Source organism: Erythrolamprus reginae, chromosome 1 (assembly GCF_031021105.1).
Source record: "Erythrolamprus reginae isolate rEryReg1 chromosome 1, rEryReg1.hap1, whole genome shotgun sequence".
Taxonomy (NCBI): domain Eukaryota; kingdom Metazoa; phylum Chordata; class Lepidosauria; order Squamata; family Dipsadidae; genus Erythrolamprus; species Erythrolamprus reginae.
In genome coordinates, this window is record NC_091950.1 from 244513956 (window position 1) to 244534851 (window position 20896).

A 20896-nucleotide genomic window follows, 5' to 3' on the forward strand; every position below is an offset into this window, starting at 1 on the left:
TCTATCTGCCAATTTAATTTCTATAGGTGTGAGATCGCCAGCTGGTTGCTCCTTGGCCTGGACTACACACTCCAGTGTGTCCAATTAATTGTCTGTATATGTTGGGCATAATTGCTCCCCCTTCTCACTAAACTTCAGTCATCTGTTCACCTATCCAGCTGCTAATGCACAAGAGACAGAAGGAAAAGGCATTTAATTTCTACTATCTCTCTCCCCCTCAACAGCCCCCTGTTCTTTCTCCCCAGCTCCAACATGCAGAATATGGATTGCTATGAAGCCATTGACAGAAGCCCTGGGAGGGCATGCAATTTTCCCAAGACAACTAACTATTATGTGAAAGCAAAGCACCTGGAAAAATTACATTTCCCCAAAGTCTTGGTGCTAGAATGTAATTTTCTGAAGAAAGAAAGGGAAGGGAAGAAAAACGGGACGACGCAGAAAAGGCAACTCAATGTCACAAGCTCTGGGCCAGGGGCTTTAAAATTATTCTGAGAGAACTGGGTATAGGACACCCTCGACTTATGACCTCCTTGAGCCCAACATTTCTGTTGTTAAGTGAGATATTTGTGAAGTGAAGTTTGGCCCACTTTATGAACTTTCTTGACGCAGTTGTTAAACTGAAATGCTGCAATTAATAAGCTAGTAACCTGGTCATGAAGTGAATCTGGCTTTGACTTTCCTTGCCAGAAGGTCGCCAAAAGCATATCATATGATCTTGGGACATAGTGACAGTCATAAACATGAATCAGTTGCCAAACAGCAAAATTTCGAACACATGATCAGGTTGTAACTGTGAAAAACAGTCATACAGTAAGTCACATTTTTCAATGTGCCATTGTGACTTTGAATGGTCACTAAACAAACTGTTGTAAGTTGAGGACTACCTCTATTTTAGATAAGGGATGCCCCCTCTGTGCAAACTAAAGATGCACCCATTATAACTGCTGCCCCCTCTAAGCCAGTGTTTTTCAACCAGTGTGCCATGGCACACTAGTGTGCCGCAAGACATGGTCAGGTGTGCCATGAAGCTCAGAGAGAAAGAAAGCAAGAGAGAGAAAGAGAACAAGAGAAAGAAAGAGAGAAAGAGAGAGAAAGAAAGCAAGAGAAAGAAAGCAAGAGAAAGAGAGAGAGAGAGAGAAAGAGAGGGAGGGAAGGAGAGAGAGAGAAAGACATAGAGGGACGTAGGGAGAGAGAGAGAAAGAGAGCAAAAAAGAGAGGAAGGAAGGAAGAGAAAGAAAGAGGGATGGAGAGAGAGAGAAAGAAAGAGGAAGGAAGGGAGAGAAAGAGGGAGGGAGAAAGAAATAGAGTGAAGGGGAGGAAGAGAGAGAGATATTTTTTTTGTCCAAACTTTTTTTTAGCCCCCCCCCCCCACTCAATGTGCCCCAGGGTTTTGTAAATGTAAACAATGTGCCGCGGCTCAAAAAAGGTTGAAGATCACTGCTCTAAGCATCCTGTGGGAGGATCTTGCCTTATTTTAATGAGTGGGACATCTCACCTTTTGTCTCTCTTTCTCCCCTTGGAGCAGCAAAAAAGGGATGCAGACAATGGTGAGGAGAAGAAAAATGGAGGAGAGGAGAAAAATGAGAAGGATAGATATGAACAAAACACGTGAAGTCTGTAAAATCACACCCTTGCAAGTGTGTCCATGACTTGGAAAATTTGAAATATTTTTGGCCTCACTTTCCACAATACACCATTCCCGTAATCTGGACAAATGTCTTGCAGCCACTTCTACACATCACCGCGTATTGTGAACAAACATATCAAACATCTGTAGCCGAGGTGGCGCAGCAGGTAGAGTGCTGTACTGCAGGCCACTAAAGCTGACTGTAGATCTGCAGGTCAGCGGTTCAAATCTCATCACTGGCTCAAGGTTGACTCAGCCTTTCATCCTTCCGAGGTGGGTAAAATGAGGACCCAGATTGTGGGGGCAATAGGCTGGCTCTGTTATAAAGTGCTACAGCGTTCCCTCGATTTTCACGGGTTCGAACTTTGCGGAACGTCTATACCACGGGTTTTTCAAAAATATTAATTAAAAAATACTTTGCGGTTTTCCCCCCTATACCACAGTTTTTCCCGCCCGATGATGTCATATGTCATTGCCAAACTTTTGTCTGCCGTTAAAAAACATTTTTTTAAAATAAACTTTAATAAATAAACATGGTGAGTAATAATCTAAATGGTTGCTAAGGGAATGGGAAATTGTAATTTAGGGGTTTAAAGTGTTAAGGGAAGGCTTGGGATACTGTTCATAGCCAAAAATGGTGTATTTACTTCCGCATCTCTACTTTGCGGAAATTCGACTTTCGCAGGTGGTCTCAGAACGCATCCCCCGCGAAAATCGAGTGAACACTGTATTGCTAACATGTTGTAAGCTGCCCTGAGTCTAAGGAGAAGAGAGCCATTAAAACATCAATGAACCAACCAACCAACCAAACAAACAACTCTCCTTCTCCAAATTGTTGACTTTGATTTGCATAGGGTGATACCTCTGCCTCAGCCGTTGGATGAAGCCAAAACCAAGATGGTGGCACATGCACAGTGTTGGAAACGTGGCTTCTGTGCATGCGCAGGAGAAAAAAAATGAGCAAAAAAATCCCCCCAAATTAATTTTTTTTCAAAAAAGATTCCAAAAATAGATGGCGTCGGACCAGCACCAACAGAACTGGTTCCGTAACATCACCAGCAGTTTGCTACCTGTTCTATAGAACTGATGCAAACTGGGAGGAACCCACCTCTGAACGTAATGCATATTTTACTTTCTTTCCATTTCCTGACAAAACCTATTATGTCCTTTAAGAAACAACCAGGTTGCTGATCCTGAAGAAGGGAAAAGTTAGAGACCATCTACACGGAACAGAGAGACGATGTTTTCAAACATCTCTCCTTTCTTCTTGCCAACTCCATTTTCTGTGGCAGAAATTAGATCTTTCTAACTAGAAAGGGGGCTTGTGCTCCTAAAGCATTTGTAACCCAAACATTTCCCCAGGGGCCTGAATTCCAGGCCTCTTGCAATAAGTTGCATTTATTTTGTTTCATCGATCACTGGATCTCTGCCATCAGATCCATCTCAGACAGGATGTTTCTCACTGGAGAACGTAATCTTTCGAGCCAGATGTTTTTGTAAAAAAAAGATTTTGCCACAGACACGCTTCCTATTGCCGACACCCATCAGAAAGGTAAAAGCTGCACATTGAAAGCAAATTGATGTGCAAAGAAGGCCATATCATTTATGGCTGGATCAGATGTTGGGACTGTATTGTGGAAATCTAACCCAACACATCAAAGGTGAGAAAGCTGGTTGAGGACCTTTTAATTAGTCATTATCCTTTTTCTATCTTTAGAAATTATTGTACATTTAAAACAGGGTTGTTTTTTTTAACCATAAACACTCCATCCCCTCCCCACACTCCATTACCCAGAATTCTCTGGAGGGAAAAGGCCACAACAACTGCAGGAACATCAAAACAAGATATGTTTTCAAGGTATGTTTTCTGTGGCATAGCCATAGAGACTTAATATACAGTATATATGTGTATTGTATGTGTTATGATCAAACAGGGGAACATATGTCACTGTATTCTTGCCTGTTGGGAATTAAAACCTCTTCTGGTCTTCAAATAATCATGTTAGGCATTATTTGGGCAACAAATAATCTATTGGATTGGTGAAGTGAGCCACTTTGACACATACGCACCAATAGCTTGTGGAATCACATGCTTCTTCTGAAGTTGTCTCTCTTTCTTTTCTTCTCATTGGCTGTCAGTGCTTATTGTCTTCGTCCGCCATTTTATTTAGGAGATCTTTTCTCTGTCTTTCTTGCCATTCAGCTCCCTGTCCCAATCTCTCCTACACTCCTACATTCTCTTAGTCTGAATAAGCTCCCGAATAAAGCTATACTTCCAACCAAAATGGAGACTCCTCTTCCCTAACGAAATCAGAGTACCCTAGCTACTAAACTACTCCATCAGTCAATCAATCAGTGTCAGAAGCTTCTATATCCAGAATTCAGGATAATATACTATAAATGATGGAAAACGTAGCTAATAAAAGCCAATGCACTCTGCAAATTGCCTGACCCAACCCATATAATTCTTTATCACATACAGTAATATTTTGCACCAGTGGTGGGTTGTTCCCAGTTCAGATGGTTATTAGAACCAGTAGCAGCAGTGGCTAGAGGCTCCACCCACCCACCCGGGATGCTTCTGCGTATGCACAGAAATGTTATGGGTAAGCACATATGAGCGCATGTGCAAATTTATAGCAAACTAATTCAGAACCCACCCATCTCAATCTTGAACTGAAAATGAGTAAAATCACTAGAATTTCAGTATGATGCCTAGAATGTTCATTTGAGATTTCCCCCTTCTAAGTGTGTTCCAGGTAGGTCACTTATTATACTAATTTGATCTAGTTTGCCATTTTTCTCTTCATGGAAGAATATGGTTTTTAGGTTCTATTGCAATGTATAACCTATTCTTTTGCAAACTCCTGAAAACTCACCTCTGTCGTCAGGCATGAGGAAATTGATTCCCCTGGGCCGTTTCCGCTTTATGTATGGTCTGTATGAGATGTATGATTGTTTTTATATTAAGGGTTTTAAATTGTTTTATATGTTGGATTTGCATTGTTCTTGTTGTGAGCCGCTCCGAGTCCTCGGAGAGGGGTGGTATACAAATCTAATAACTAACTAACTAACTAACTAACTAACTAACTAACTAACTAACTAACTAACTAAATAAATAAATAAATAAATAAATAACATATATAGGTGTTACAGGTAAAGAGTAGGTTATATATTGTAGGTTATATAATTCCAAATACTAGGGATACAGAAGAATATATACAGCCTTGATATGAGCAAGGTAAAGTCATGAAACAATTTCAAATCTACAGTAGATGTAAGAAAAAAAACAAACAAGGTCATGTAGGTACTTTACAACTCTTGAATTTCACCTCCAAGAACGAGGCGATTGCAAGTAAAATTTGTTTAAAATGTTTTTAGGAGCAATAATTAAAGAGGTAGGTTTCTGCCAGTTTGGACTGGTTCTATAGAATTGGTAGTAACTTGGCGGCCTGGGTCGTTAGAACTTGCAGCGACCCACGCCTGCCACACTCTTAAGCCAGCTGTCTTGGCAGCCCCGTGGGAGCCACCATTTTGCTTTTAGGTTCTGGACATGTGCAGAAGCTGTTTTTTTAGCACTGCGCATGCGCACACATGGTGTATCAGCAAGCAAACCAGCAGCGAGGTAAGTCAGAACCTAGCCCTGGAGCCATACATAAAAAGAACCAATATTTTGGTTGTATGAACCTCATTTGAAGACCTGACTGGACATCCAGATTTGTTATTCCAAACCTTCTGTAGATAATTAATATAGATTACATCAATTTCCCTAAATTACCAATTTGGGAGGCTCAAGTGATTTTTTCCAGTTTCTGGTAGGTATAGAATATACTGCAGCATCAAGACCGACTGTTTTCCTTAGAGAGAGTAAAGTGGTACCTCTACTTAAGAACGCCTCTACTTAAGAACTTTTCTAGATAAGAACCGGGTGTTCAAGATTTTTTTGCCTCTTCTTAAGAACCATTTTCTACTTAAGAACCCAAGCCCAGAAAAATTTCCCAGGAAATTTGAGAGCAGCACAAAGGCCCGGCCAATTTCCTGCCATTCCCCCTTTTAATCCCAGCCATCTCGGGCTTTTCTGGGCTGCCAGATGAGCCTTTCGGTGGCACTTAAGGAGGCTTTGGCAGTCCAGAGTGAACAAATCATTTTCCTTTCTCTGGGCGCTTGAAGAGGGAATAAACCTCTGCCAGAGGCCAAAGAAAAGAAATGCTCCCTGGGCAGCGACAGTCCTCCTTTTCTTCTTCTTCCTCCTCCTCCCACCCAAATTCCAAGCTTTTATTTCTTTCCTAATGAGTTTATACACATTATTTGCTTTTACATTGATTCCTATGGGAAAAAATGCTTCTACTTACAAACTTTTCTACTTAAGAACCTGATCACAGAAGGAATTAAGTTCTTAAGTAGAGGTACCACTGTATTCCAAAATCAGAATAACACCAGGAAAAAAAAATCAACCATGAATATGCAACAATATTAAAACATAGTATACATACCCAATAGAAATGTAACTAAATTTAAACAAAATGCTTCTCATATCTAAAACACACAGTCACCTAAAGTTTGGCTATTATGGTAGACTGAAAGCTTAGAAATATTGCAAATCAGCAAATATATCAAAATAGGACCCAAAAATGAATTTTTTAAAAAAATTATTTTTTATTTAACAGAATGATTTCATAATGATAATTATATAACAAACACTTTGATGTAAATTGCAGACGTTCTTTTTAAAAAATCTTGTATTCAACCTTGTACTTTATTTCTACCTCTATTCTAGTTTTTAGCCAGGCCATTCTTATACTAAAAAAATATATGGAAAAAACCCCTTTCTATCCATCATCTCTTGTTCGTTTTAATACTTCTATTCTTATTCACTTTTTGACTTGCCTTCCATACTCCTCTCTTGGATCTTAATCCCTATCTACATCTGTGTCTTCACTATTCACTCTAAACATCTCATCTCTATCCTCCTATGCTGCCCGACCTCCAGAGTACCTACCCAGGCCCCTATCTCTCTTTCAATTCTATTTTTTAATCTCTCAAAGTACTTTCCCTTTGATTTATTTCATTAGTCATTATTATCTTCTCCTTCTCATCTTGCTTTATTTGCTGGTTTTTCTGTTCTGTCTTTTCCTCCATTTTTTCTGTTGACTCCTCTCTTTTTTGGGGAATTTTTGGTCTTCATTCATTATGAATTGCAGGCTATTTTCTATTTTCCCATTTATGTCAAGCAATAGGCCCTTTATCTTCCTGTAATTCTTTGTCATAGTGTTCTTAATGCTTTGGGACATCAACTCTTTTTTTTTGAGATTTCACTTATTTCCTACTGATGGAGGACATACTAAAATAAGATATTTCTTATCTTATTTTAGTATGTCCTGCTTTTACTCAATAGTCCAAATACAATATATTCAAGCCTAATGTTGCTTCTCAGGAAGTACAATATTCATAATTCTTTATATTCCAAGCTTATTCAATCAGTTCCCTTTTAAATAGTCCAAGAAGCTTTCTAAACATCAAAAGTCACTTTACTTTATTTAAGAGTCTTTCTTATTCCCAAAGTTGAGTCTCCAGTAATCATAAAGTAAATAATTATAGAACAGTAAGTATCACCAGAGTCCTTCAGATGGGTCTTGCTTATTTCTCTTATCACAAACTTACTCAGGCTTGTAGGAGTATGACATATTTTCCATTCATTAATAGGTGGTGCCCTCATCTTAGGTTTCAGATTGTTTCAAATGCAACAAGTTATTTAATCCAATTTTAATTCAATTTATAGAATCAAAGTCAGTTATTCAAGTAGATAGTTCCAGCATTTTAAAATGCCTTTCCAAAAACAATGACTACCCAGGTTGAAAGTTCAACTTTCTGTGTTTTAAAAAGTCTTTCATTTTTCTCCACTTAGTTCCTTTCTTTTGGGTCTAAAGTTTTTCTCTGTATAATTGCTCACCACTTTAACAAACAGTTCAAAGAGTCTCTTTTCCTAGATTTCTACTTTTTTTTCTTTGTAAAATTAGGATCTAAATAAGAAAGGAATCTTCTCATCCAGCTCCAGTCACTGTCCATCTATACCGCTCCTGCACTTTCTTTGTTGCCTCGGCTGTCCCATCTTCATAGCAGCCACGATAGCTGCCTCTTCTCCTCATCATGGTAAAAAGCCCTGAGTTGAGCAGAAGAGTGGTGGCTCTCTATGGCCTACAGGGTTCCCCTCTTCTATTCAGGGTGGTTTTAGCTCCTTTCAAAGCCTTCCAATGGGGAGAACTCAGTGCAGGAGTGCATAGAACCATTCCTCACATCCAATCTCACTGCAATGTCAGCTGGAAGTCCATCTATGCCAGTTTTAATATTTTTTCGCTTTAATATTTTATTAATTTATCAAAATACAAAATACAGAATGCAGAAATACAAATAAAAATAAAAATAAGGGGAAAATAAGGGAGGAAAAGGGAAGAGAGTAAAGTGTAGAGTGAAAGGGGAAAGAAAAAGAAAAGCATTGACTTTCGACTCCTTTTGGTGTGGTAGAATAAGATAGCAACAGAAAACCTCATCTTTTTACTTTTATATGATAGCATACACTAGCCATTTTTATAACAACAAGCCTATCTAATCAGCAAAACCCAAAATCAAAGTTTCATTTTGTAACCCAAAGGTGGTATTGTTTGAAGAACTTGACTGATCATTCTATCAGTGGCACTGTGAGATGAAGGGGTGAGAACAACTGAGTAGAGTTGGTCATTTTAGCTTGATGCGCTTGTGTCCACGTCTTCCCAGGGTCAACCTTCATCAGGCAGTGGGAAAGTCTGGTTCTGCACAACTGGATCCAACCCTTTTGCATAATACCTCTTTGAGCTTGGGAACCAGCTAATACCCAGAACTGGGGATCTAATAGGTCAAACATTCTCTCTTTCTCTTTCTTTGTCTCATCTCCCACCTTAGACGGATGATCACCACACTGAGAGAAGTGAAGGAAAACCATGATTCTTTCTAGCAGGGCTAAAAGCTGAAATACCGGTGAGTATCACTGGGATAGCAGGGGGGGAGAAGCATAGTGGGATCTGTCCAAAGGGCTTCTGTTTTGAGTGGGATTTGATGAAGTGTCCACATATAGGTTGACAACAAGTCTTTGGATGTTCTCCTGCAGAGACCGGACTTGAGTTGCTCTCACTAGGCTGATTGTGGTGCCGTTCTTTTTTATTTGATCCTATTCTACCAAGCTCAAGATACATTGGGACTAGAGGTGGTTTGCCCTTTCCCAACAAAGTAGTAATGATGTAGTAATTGTTATAATAAACTATAAGCATTTGTGGCCACCGAGAGCACTGAACGTCAAGCTGCTATTTCAGATAGTCCAATTAAGAGTCTAAAGAGCAGCTGAATTTTTACACCACTTTAATATTGATTGGGAACCAGCCTCCAACAGGGGAGGTGATAACAAATAGAGAAAATAATACATGAAAGTTTCTCTTCTTTCTTTAATTAGGCATGGCTTCGTCTATCTACCTTTCCCTACTGTGGCCCACTCACCCTTGAGTCAGCAGAAACTACACCAGCAAAGATGTTGCTACTCTACTTCCCAGACTCTTTAGCTCATAGCCAAATAGGGATGTTCTGATTTGCCATGTGCAGCATGTGGTAAGCTGTGTGATTGGTTGAGTAGTTAGTTGATGAGACTGGCAGTTTTGCTAGTTTCCTTCTTCTGCCTGTTATTGGTTGGAGTGAAAACCAACGTTCAATTGCAGCACTGCTGGAAGGATGAGTTACAGATTTCTTACCCCTCTTCCTGTGCTGTGGAAGATCAAATTCAGAAGTGTCATTGTAATACCAATCCCTGCTCAGCTGACTTTGGGTCCAATGTAATGACAGGAGCAGTATGGGATATTGCAATATTTCTCAATCTTGGCAACTTTAAGGCATAGGGACTTCAATTCCGAGAATTTATCAGGTAGCCTTTGGGACTTCATTGCGGGAGTTGAAGTCCACATATCTTAAAGTTGGCAAGGTCAAAAAACATTGGAATATTATATATTACTTAAGGTTTTTCTCTGATAAATGGGGAAAGAAATGGGAAACATTTTTTAATACTAGGGTAACTAAGATTGACGTAATCCAGTTCTGGCTGGGTAGAAGGCAGAAAAAGGCACCTATTTTTTAGATGCAAAAATTGAAAAAGATCCCATATTTTGTTTTGTACTATAAATTGATGGCAATTTACATGGTCAAGAGAAAAATCTCAATTCTTGAGAACTTTATTCAGCTGACTTCAGATTCAGTGGGCAGAATTTTACTTTTGACTTCACTTTCAAAGAATAAAATCATTTGTTCCTGAGTCAGTTCAGGTAGTCAGGAAAATTGGTGCAATTTATTTCATTTGCATAATAAGGTAATTGACATTTTTGCATAATCTGGATCAGTGCTCCTCAATCCAACGTACCACAAAGTTGTGAGGAAAATAGGCAATGAGAGTGCTATGAATCCTGCCTTCAGTTCCTGTACTAAAAGTGGAATATAAATATAATAGCTGAGAAAGCAACACATAAATATGTGTCATTTGCATAATGAAATACAGTGGTACCTCTACTTAAGAATTTAATTCCTTCCGTGACCAGGTTCTTAAGTAGAAAAGTTTGTAAGTAGAAGCAATTTTTCCCATAGGAATCAATGTAAAAGAAAATAATGTGTGAAAACCCATTAGGAAAGAAATAAAAGCTCGGAATTTGGGTGGGGGGAGGAGGAGGAAGAAGAGGAGGAGGACAGTCGCTGCCCAGAGCAAAGGGATCGTTTGTTTTCTCTGGGCGCTGGCAGAGGTTTATTCCCTCTCCAAGCGCCCAGAGAAAGGAAAATGCTTCGTTCACTCTGGGCTGCCAAAGCCTCCTTAAGCACCACCAAAAGGCTCCTCTGGCAGCCCAGAAAAGCCCTAGATAGCCGGGATTAAAGGGGGAATGGCAGGAAACTGGACAGGCCTTCGTGCCGCTCTCAAATTTCCTGGAAAAATTTTCCGGGCTTGGGTTCTTAAGTAGAAAATGGTACTTAAGAAGAGGCAAAAAAATCTTGAACACCCGGTTCTTATCTAGAAAAGTTCTTAAGTACAGGTGTTCTTAAGTAGAGGTACCACTGTATATTTTCAATGCAAAATTGGTATAGGTACATGGTGGACCATATTCAATTTGAAATTATGGATAAAAGGATAAATTCGGATAATGAAACTGAATTGGGACAACTGATGGGACGGTGGGAGAAGGTAAGACGATATATGATGAGCAGAATCCGAGACCAAGCTACAAGAAATAAATTTGAATCACTCTATAATATGTAAATAGATATATTGCTCTTGGACTATATAAGAAACACCCCCGATTTGGTGGTGGGGTATGTGTGTGTGACTGGGTGGTGGGCACTTTTCACTATGCACTGTTTTATGTTGTGTGTATATTAAACTTGTTTATGTTGTGTGTATATTAAACTTGTTAAAAATTAATAAAAATAATTTATATAAAAAAAGAGGTACCACTGTATATTTTAATGCCATTTCATCAATTCACATTCTTTCTGTAATGACATAATTGACATTTTACATTTTGTCAGTTTCTAACATTTGTGTGCCACAAAGGAAGTAACTAAATGCAAAAGGCATGCTAATTATATCATTATACAAATGACATCAATTATGGTATATAAAGTCAGGTTTAACAGATATTTGACTTTAACGGACTTATCTTTCCTCTAAATGTTCATTTTAGAGTACTTTCCAGAAGGTTTGATAATTAACAGCCCTGTGAGATAGATTACATTGAAAAATGGAAAATCTGCTTTTCTAGAGCTCTCTTGGATGGTAAATATTTAAGCCTCATAGCTCAGCACTGAATTTAATATATTATTGAAGCCCATCCAAATTTATATCTCCAATTGTAGATGATGGGTATTCTGGTCCAATATATTTGGGGGGGAAAAACAGTTTAGGGAAGTGAATGTAAGTACCTGATACACATGTTCTTCATCCTCTTCCGTGGAATATCAACCCTTCTGTTTCAAAGATATCACACTAATTTATAATTGGATCTCACTGAGTCATGGATGCTGGTTTATTGCCTTTGACAGAATGAAGGCTTCCTGCCTGGTTTCCCCCAAAATAAGACATCCCCTGATAATAAGCCCAATAGGGCTTTATAGTGCATGGCAATAAGGCCAAGGTCTTATTTCAGGGTTCAAAAAATATAAGACAGAGTCTTATTTGGGGGAAAACATGGTATTAATCCAGAATGAATGGATCTCCAATTGAAACAACACATTAAGATATGAGATTTTTTTAAATAGGGCACTCTACACATGTTGAATAATTATCGGGGGGTGGGTGAGTAAAAACTGAGAGCAAGAAAATATTGTTTTTAAAAAAATATTAATTCAAATACAAAATGAGAGCTAATAATTTTTTACCAAAGTTGCTTAAAAGACCAGCCCTTTCAAGAGTTTCCTTCTATTCCACTCCTTTTCGTCTTTCCTTTACAACCCCTAATTGTGTGTATATAAATATTCTTCTGTCAGCACCATAATTGAATGAAGTTAATGGCAAGCCACAAACGCTTAAATCATAATACGACCAAATCATTTTTTTCTGCAATAGATTAACCTGGATAACTCAGGGGTGAAATCCAGCAGGTTCTGACAGGTTGTTGAGAACCAGGAGCAGAAATTTTAAGTAGTTATGAGAACCAGCAAATACCACCTCTGACTGGCCTCAGAGTGGGGAAGAAATGGAGATTTTGCAGTATCCTTCCCCTGCCATACCCACCATATCATGCCCACAGAACCAGTAGTGAAAAAAAAAATGGATTTCACTAATGGACTAACTTCTTTTGAAAATGTAATGTACTTTATCAGAGGAGATCACTTGCCTCCTGGTAATATACCTTTAACCATTTATTTGTTTATTTGTTTGTTTGTTTGTTTGTTTATTTATTTTAATTTATTTTTAATATTAGATTTGTGCCATTGTAATATAAAGCCCTTCATGGCACTGGACCAGAATATCTTCGGGACCGCCTTCTGCTGCACGAATCCCAGTGACCAGTTAGGTTCCACAGAGTCGGCCTTCTTCGGGTCCCGTCGACTAAACAATGTCGTCTGGCAGGACCCAGGGGAAGAGCCTTCTCTGTGGCAGCCCCGACCCTCTGGAACCAGCTCCCCCCTGAGATTAGGATTGCCCCCACCCTCCCTGCCTTTCGTAAACTCCTTAAAACCCACCTCTGCTGTCAGGCATGGGAGAACTAAAACATCTCCGCCTTGCCCATGTTGTTTTGCCGTTTGATTGATTGACTGTGTGCCTGTTTGTTATATATATTGGGATTGTTTTATGAATTTCTTAACTTAAAATTGTAATTGGATTGGTGGGTATTGGATTTGTCACTATGTACTGTTTTTTACTATTGTTGTGAGCCGCCCCGAGTTTTCGGAGAGGGGCGGCATATAAATCCAATAAATCTAATCTGATCTAATCTAATTGTTTTTATCGTTGTTGTGAGCCGCCCCGAGTCTTCGGAGAGGGGCGGCATACAAATCTAATAAATTGAATTGAATTGAATAGAATAGAATAGAATTATTTATTTATTTATTTGTTTGTTTGTTTGTTTATTTATTAGATTTGTATGCTGCCCCTCTCCAAAGACTGTTTATTAAGATGTAAATTTCACTTTGTTCACTGGTTTCCGTATAGGCATTGCATTTAGTGTAAGGCCAAATCTACACACGATTGCCAAAATATGTTCAACTTTAGGGAAAGAGAGCTTGGAAGTACCAGATGATGCACGAAATTCAAAAATTTTAGAACTGTAATTCAAAGACCTGAGGTGCAACCAGTGAAGGTCCGCACGTGGTACCTTTGTATGCTGGGATGCCTCCAAGGGGGGCGGCGGTTGCGGCTGTGTGGGCGAGAGTTAGGCAATCTCGTGCGAGGATGCGTGCGACCGTCAGATGTTGCCGTTTTTTGCCTTTTTTGCTTCTGCACATGCGCAGAAGCAAAAAAACCCAGCGAAAAATGCCAAAATCTCATGGGCATGCATGTCCTCAAGATTTTACTTCCTGTGTATGCACAGGAAACAAATTTCACACTGGGCGCATGCGCCCAGCTGCCAATCAGCTCGAGCTGGGCACACAGGTCCATTTCCACTACCTGGACAGCATCCCCTCCAATCTGGGCAGCAGCCTTTCACTGGGCGCAACCATTTTGCTTTACTGTTCAAAAGGGTATACAGTACTTATTTAGCAAGGCGTTTCACTGTGTTTAATCCAGTGATTAAAGGTGTGAGGGTCAGTGTTCCCTCTAATTTTTTTGGGGGGTGGGCGGAAAAGTATAGTGTCTGAGCAGCAGTCCCTTTGGGACTGGGTGGCACAGAAATATTAAATAAATAAATAAACAAACAAACAAATAAAAAACCCACCCTGTTTTGCCTCAGAGAATTTCAAAATAAAATACTGTACTGTGTGTATAACAGTGAGCTCATAATAGGGCAACTCTATCAATATCAAAATGCCACTTAAATAGTTGAGCTAGTTTCAAACTAGATTTTGATTTTCTTCCTCTCTTCCTTACTCCCATTCTTTTTCTTTCTCTTTTCCTTCCTCTCTTTTTTCTATTTGTTTCTCTCTCTTCCTCTCTCTCTCCTTCCCTCTCACTCTTTCCCTCTCGGCTTCTGGGCAGGTTTGGAAAACTCTGAGTTGATGATGATTTTTAAGTGAGCGATTGCTCACTGCTCAGCTTAGAGGGAACTATGGTGATGGTTGGATTCAATTTTTTTTTACTACCGGTTCTGTAGTGATGGCTTGGTGGGCATAGCGTGGCATTGTGGGTGTGGCTTGGTGGGCGTGGCAGGGGAAGGATACTGTAAAGCCTCCATTCAGAAGAGTTTCACCTGCCCCTGCACACTCCACTCTTTTAGAACACCATTTCCTTGGCTAGGGAATTCTGGCAGTTGAAGTCTACACATCTTCAAGCCATCGAGGTTGAGAAACACTGTTAGACAACCTCCTGTGCATGTGAGAGAGAAGCCAGGCTTGGTAGCGCGAGCCTGTAATCCAACCCGCGGAGGCTGAGACTGGCGTGGATAGCTTGAGCTCACGAGTTCGAGGCTGCTCTGCTCCCGGGAGAAAGGTTTCACCACATTCAAAGCACTCATGATGTTTGTGGAACTCAAAGAAAGTCCGTTTCTGGAGAAGTCAAGCTGGACCTGAATTCTTTCATATTGCTGCTTTTAACAGTGTCACCTGTTTGTTGGAAATGTAAAAGAGAAATTGGCACATATTACCATACATGGTGGACATGTGCTGAGGCTAAAAAATTTTGGAACAAAGTAGAGAAATGGATAAATGAAATAACAAAGGAGAAGATTAAAAAATCTCCTGAATTCTTCCTATTGGGTATTTCAAATACAAAGTACAAAAAAGAAATTTACTATTTAATAATAATATATTGGTTGCGGCACGAATTACATTTGCGCAGAAATGGAAAGAAAAGGTAATACCAAAAGATGTAGAAGTATTTTAAAAAATTATAGAATGTGCAGAACTAGATATAATGACAAAACGTTTGAATAATCAAGCTGAAACAGAATTTTATAAAATATGGGATAAAGTATATGACTGGTGGAATTTTAAAAATAGTATTAAAAATTAAATAAGTAAGAATTTATAACTATTTGAAGATATATAAGATAGAGTGAAATAGTTTAAAAACAATATAAACATAGAATTTTTGTTCTTTCTTCTTCTTTTTTCTTTATAATACGATAAAGTTAGAAGTGTTATTTTTTCTTGCATTTTTTATATTTTATCTTTTTGAATAAGTATATGGTATTTTATAGATAAAGACATTTAACTAACATAATTAACATAAAGAATATAGAGTTAAATTTAACAAGAATGTAATGTGCATGTGTGACATTTCTGTATTGATCTGACAATAGTTAGGGTTTTATATTTCTGTACTAGTTAGACTTCTACGACAAGCGGAGCAATGGTAGCTCCTTAAATGTTTAATGTTGTTTGTCTTTGTCTTTTTTGAAAAATAATAAAAAAATATTTAAAAAAAAATAAAAGCAGAGGTAAGGGAACTCAAGGGTAGCGTCCTTAATCTGGTCAGCTTCAGTACATTATTTTATCCCCTGGTAAGGGGGAAAAGGGTGACAGTTTCTGTCTCTTATGACGAAAAAAAAAGCAGCGGCTTACAAAAATGCTTTGATTCAAATATCAGTTTGAAAATCACTTCTTCTTGCTGTAATAACGTGTGCAAAGCCAACAATACACCGATAACCTCAGGAGGGCAATTCTCTCAATGTACATACTAGTTTTCTCAACTTGCATCCTACGTTATAGGATTGTGTATTACAAGCAGGGGTGAAATTCAAAATTTTTCCTTACTGGTTCTGTGGGCATGGCAGGGGAAGAATATTGCAATTCCCATCCCACTCCAAGGAAGGATATTGCAAAATCTCCATTCCCACCCCACTCTGGGTGGCATTTGCTGGTACTCTGAACTACTCAAAATTTCTGCTATTGGCAGAGATGGGCTCCTTCTGGATTCTGGGTATGTTTTTCCTATCACAGTAAATGAGGTTGCATGTGTATAATTTTAGAAGAGCTGTGTGTCTGTGTGTATACATACATTTTATATAGTAGATAATGTATATTTTTGTGTATCCATGTGTAATATGTATGTACGCATATGGCATATATACATAGTATTAAATAGTATATTTTGGATATTCAGTAAGGGAAATTGTATCTCTCTGAGGCGAGAAGAGGCCAGGCACCCTAATCCAAACCCTTGATGTGAGTGACGTCAAGTTGGCCATTTTTAAGCCAGTCACATGACCTTTAACAAGCCACCCCGATCACATGATTGTCAAGCCACTCCCACCTGGTCACATGGCTGGCATGCCACACCCACAACATAAGCCACACTCACAGTGTGGTAGTAAAATTTTTTGCAGCCCTCCACTGGCTACCGGTTCTTTAAAACTTTCAGAATCTGCTGAATTTTACCCCTGGGCCTGGCTACAAGGTTTGGTAGCCCAATAAACTCTCAAGGGTAGCCTGCTTTTTCAAATAGATCTGAAAACCAGTTGGTTGTGGACTCATCATACACACAAATTTGGCAGTAGAAGGCCGGTGGAGTGAAATGTGAAGTGACAATAACATTCGGGAGGCTCAGTGGATATAAATGTGTTACTGGATTTGGTTGTGATTGATTTATGGCAGGCATAAATAATAGTACATTTTATATCCCATATGCAAATAAGCACATTGTTTATCTTCAGCACCAGCAGCTCTAGAGAACAATCAAGTACAAATACGGGCCGTAATGCTACAAGATATAAATGATATTTAAATACGTTGATGATCCAGTTTTATAATATGTTCCAAATGAGAGCCTTTAAGCAATACTGGCCTTGCTATTTCATTTCTTTTTCTTGCATCCATGAGGGCTAGGAACAAGTACTAAAATAAATCCAAGATTTTTTAAAAAGCAGTTTGGTCCCTACAACTCAAGTCTCATAATGACAACCCAGAGTTATTCAAGTTTGTAGCCCAGTCCTGAGATTTTTGTGAAATTATCACTGATGCTGTCCATTCATGTGAACTGTTTTCTGCTTGTATCTTACTGTTGTGTTGTACAAAAAAAGCCTCCTTCCTCGTTAACTGATGTACAATATAGTGTTTAAAAAATAAAGGTGTGTGTGTTTTTTTACATGGTATCCTAAGTCACAGCTTTCTATCATATGTTGCAGACTATGCATGGGGTCCTTACAACGAAATGATGTCTATGGAATTGATTGAAATATTGGACAAGATGGTTTGCTTCAGTGCTGCTGACACCAGATTTCAGAAATTGCTGTGATATTATTCTGAGCAGCACCAGGACATTGGGTTTAGTTGCCTTTTGTGATTTCCCACAATGCCCCAGTACATTGTTCCAGTTTTGTGACTGGCAGGACGGGGAGAGTAGGTAGGTAGGTGAGCAGTAGGCAAGTGTGCACGTATGTGAGCACACCTGCTGATTGTGCAAGCGGAGCTACATGTGTGTGTCTGCTCACCACTTCTGTGGCCCAGTGAGGAATGGGGTGTGACCAGTGAAGGGCTACCAAATTTTTTACAACCACACTGTGGGCGTGGCTTATGCAGGACGCCCTGCATTTTCTTTCAACATCTTTCAGTGCAAAATTGGGTGCTCTGGGGTGGAGCTACATTTTTGCTACCCCACTGCATCCCCCACCCGGTCCTGGCAGCAGCCCACCCCTGATGCTGGGTGAAAAGAAAGAATTGAGGCAGAAGATATCAATAATAGGATTGCAGTTGTCCAAGTAGGGTAGATTTCGATAGCATCCCCGCCCTGAGCTATTCAATCTACTCTCACATTTTTTTGAGGACATCATGATACATCTTTCATTTCTTAATTCTAAGTGCCTATTAGTTTACAGCAGTGGTAGGTTTTATCTATCTATCTATCTATCTATCTATCTATCTATCTATCTATCTATCTATCTATCATCTATCCATCCATCCATCCATCCATCCATCCATCCATCTATCTATCTATCTATCTATCTATCTATCTATCTATCATCTATCTATCTAACTATCTCTCTCTCTCTCTCTCTCTATCTCTTTCTATCTATCTATCTATCTATCTATCTATCTATCTATCTATCTATCTATCTATCTATCCATCCATCCATCCACCCACCTGGAGAAGGGACCTGGAGAAGGCTGACTCTGTGGTACCTGACCGGCTGCTGGGAAGTACGAGGCAGGAGATGGTCTGGTAACTAATCTTGTCCCATGCCATAATCAACGCTTTGAATTGTTTTCAGAGACTAATTGGCAACTGATTGCTCCCAGTTTGGACTGGTTCTTAGAACTGGTAGTGCCAACGGTGGGAGACTCCGTTCTGTCCACCCAGTACATTTCTGTGTATATGTGAACTGGTATTAAAGGATTTTAGAACACACTAATGATTAGCAGAATGGCATCATGCCGCTTGAGAAGGATCCTATTCCTACTCCTTCTTAGTATTCTACTAAGGCCGGATACGAAAGGATATAGTAGGGACACCTATATTGTGACATCATTCTGCTCTGAAGCATGTAAAAGGGAACAAAATACAGTAATACCTCATCTTACAAACCCCTCGTCATACGAACTTTTTGAGATATAAAGCCGGGGTTTACGATTTTTTTGCCTCTTCTTCTGAACTATTTTCACCTTACGAACCCACCGCCACCCCTGGGACGCCCCGCCTCCAGACTTCCATTGCCAGCGAAGCGCCCATTTTTGCACTGCTGGGATTCCCCTGAGACTCCCCTCCATGGGAAACCCCACCTTCGGACTTCCATGTTTTTGCGATGCTGCAGGGGAATCCCAGCAGGGGAATTCCAGCATCGCAAAAACGGGTACTTCACTGGCAATGGAAGTCCAGAGGTGGGGTTTCCCAGCGAGGGGAGCCTCAAAGAAATCGCAGCATCGCAAAAACACTGAAGTTGGGAGGTGGGGTTTCAAGGACTTCGGTGTTTTTGCGATGCTGCGATTTCGCTGAGGCTCCCCTTGCTGGGAAACCCCACCTCCAGACTTCCGTTGCCAGCAAAGCGCCTGTTTTTGCGATGCTGGGATTCCCCTGCTGGGATTCCCCTCCAGCATTGCCAAAACACGGAAGTCCGGAGGTGTGGTTTCCCATGGAGGGGAGCCTCAGGGAAATCTCACCAGTGCAAAAACCGCTTCTGCTGGCAAAAGGGGTGAATTTTGGGCTTTGCACGCATTAATCACTTTTCCATTGATTCCTATGGGAAACATTGTTTCGTCTTACGAACTTTTCACCTTACGAGCCTCGTCCTGGAACCAATTAAGTTCGTAAGACGAGGTATCACTGTATGACTTTCTCTTTGCCACATGGCTGAATGTCATAGCTACCAACTGGGTTTCAAAGTAGGGATGGGCAGTATCTTTTCTGGAGCCAACAGGAAACTATGGAAACATTGCAGGGTCCCAGCCTCTGACAAACCTCACAACTATTAGGTAGCCGAACATAGAATTCTCAAGTCTACCAGAATGTCAAACTCATTTTGATTGATCCCATTCATTTTGCAGCCATTGTATGCTGGCATGTGCCACCTCCAATCCATTAGTTGTGCGCATTCAAAATGCACTTAAGTTTTTATTGCTTCTAGTTCTATGTCATCAGCAAAGAAAGGTAAAGTTGATCTTCATCTAAATCACTGTCACCGATTATTGCGATTGATTACAAGCTAAGAGAGCTTTTTCAACTTTAAAAGTTATGCTCCTTTTATTTCCCCAAGTAGTAATCTGTGCTGTTTAAGTTATTGCACTAGGGCTGGGGCTGAAAATACGGTGTATATTACATTCCTTCTTCAGATCATTTCTTTTAATGTTAGCTTCTCTTGTTCCCTTGTCCACGCCCCACTTCTGTTCACTATTCTGCCTGGTTTTGCCCAGTAAGGCAGAAATCCAGACTGTCTGAAGAGTTTCTAAAGCAGTCGTCCCCAAGCTGGTGGCCTCCAATTAAAGTGAGCCGAGAGATTCAACCATGCTGCCTGGCAATTTTGGGAGCTGCCACTCAACATATTTGGCAGGCATCAGGAGATGTGCTTCTAGGACGGATGTCAAAAAAGGAATTTTTCTACCAAAGGCAACAGCCTATTAGTAAGCAATCTTGAAAACTTGGAGAGTTGGTGATAAAAAAGGAAGATGTTGTCTTTTAAGGCTATGGAGAGCTTCCAATGGCTCTTGGCTTCCATGAAGTTGTAAGCAAGCACTCCTTTATAGGACTTCTGGGAAGCATTATGACTCCCTTCTTTTAAGTCGAAAAATTACCAGGGTGTTTCCTTTATCGAAAGTGGTTACTACACCTACATACAAGCAGAGCTATAGCTTACACATGAACTACGGTTCTTCTGAAGGTGGTTTTTTTGGGGGGATTTCAGTGAATTCAAACGTAGAAACAGGTATTCCTTGCCTTGAGCTTTGTTGTAGGGAAGCTAGAATTTAGACCTTTAATTTTATTTTATTCAAGAGCCTTGGTGGTGCAGTGGTTAGAATGCAGTATATATTTATTTATTTATTTTATTTATTTATTAGATTTGTATGCCGCCCCTTTCCGTAGGCTCGGGGCAGCTAACAACAATGATAAGACAATATAAACAAATCTAATATTTAAGTTTAAGTTAAATTAAAAAACCCTAATTTAAGAAACCAATCATACATACAGAC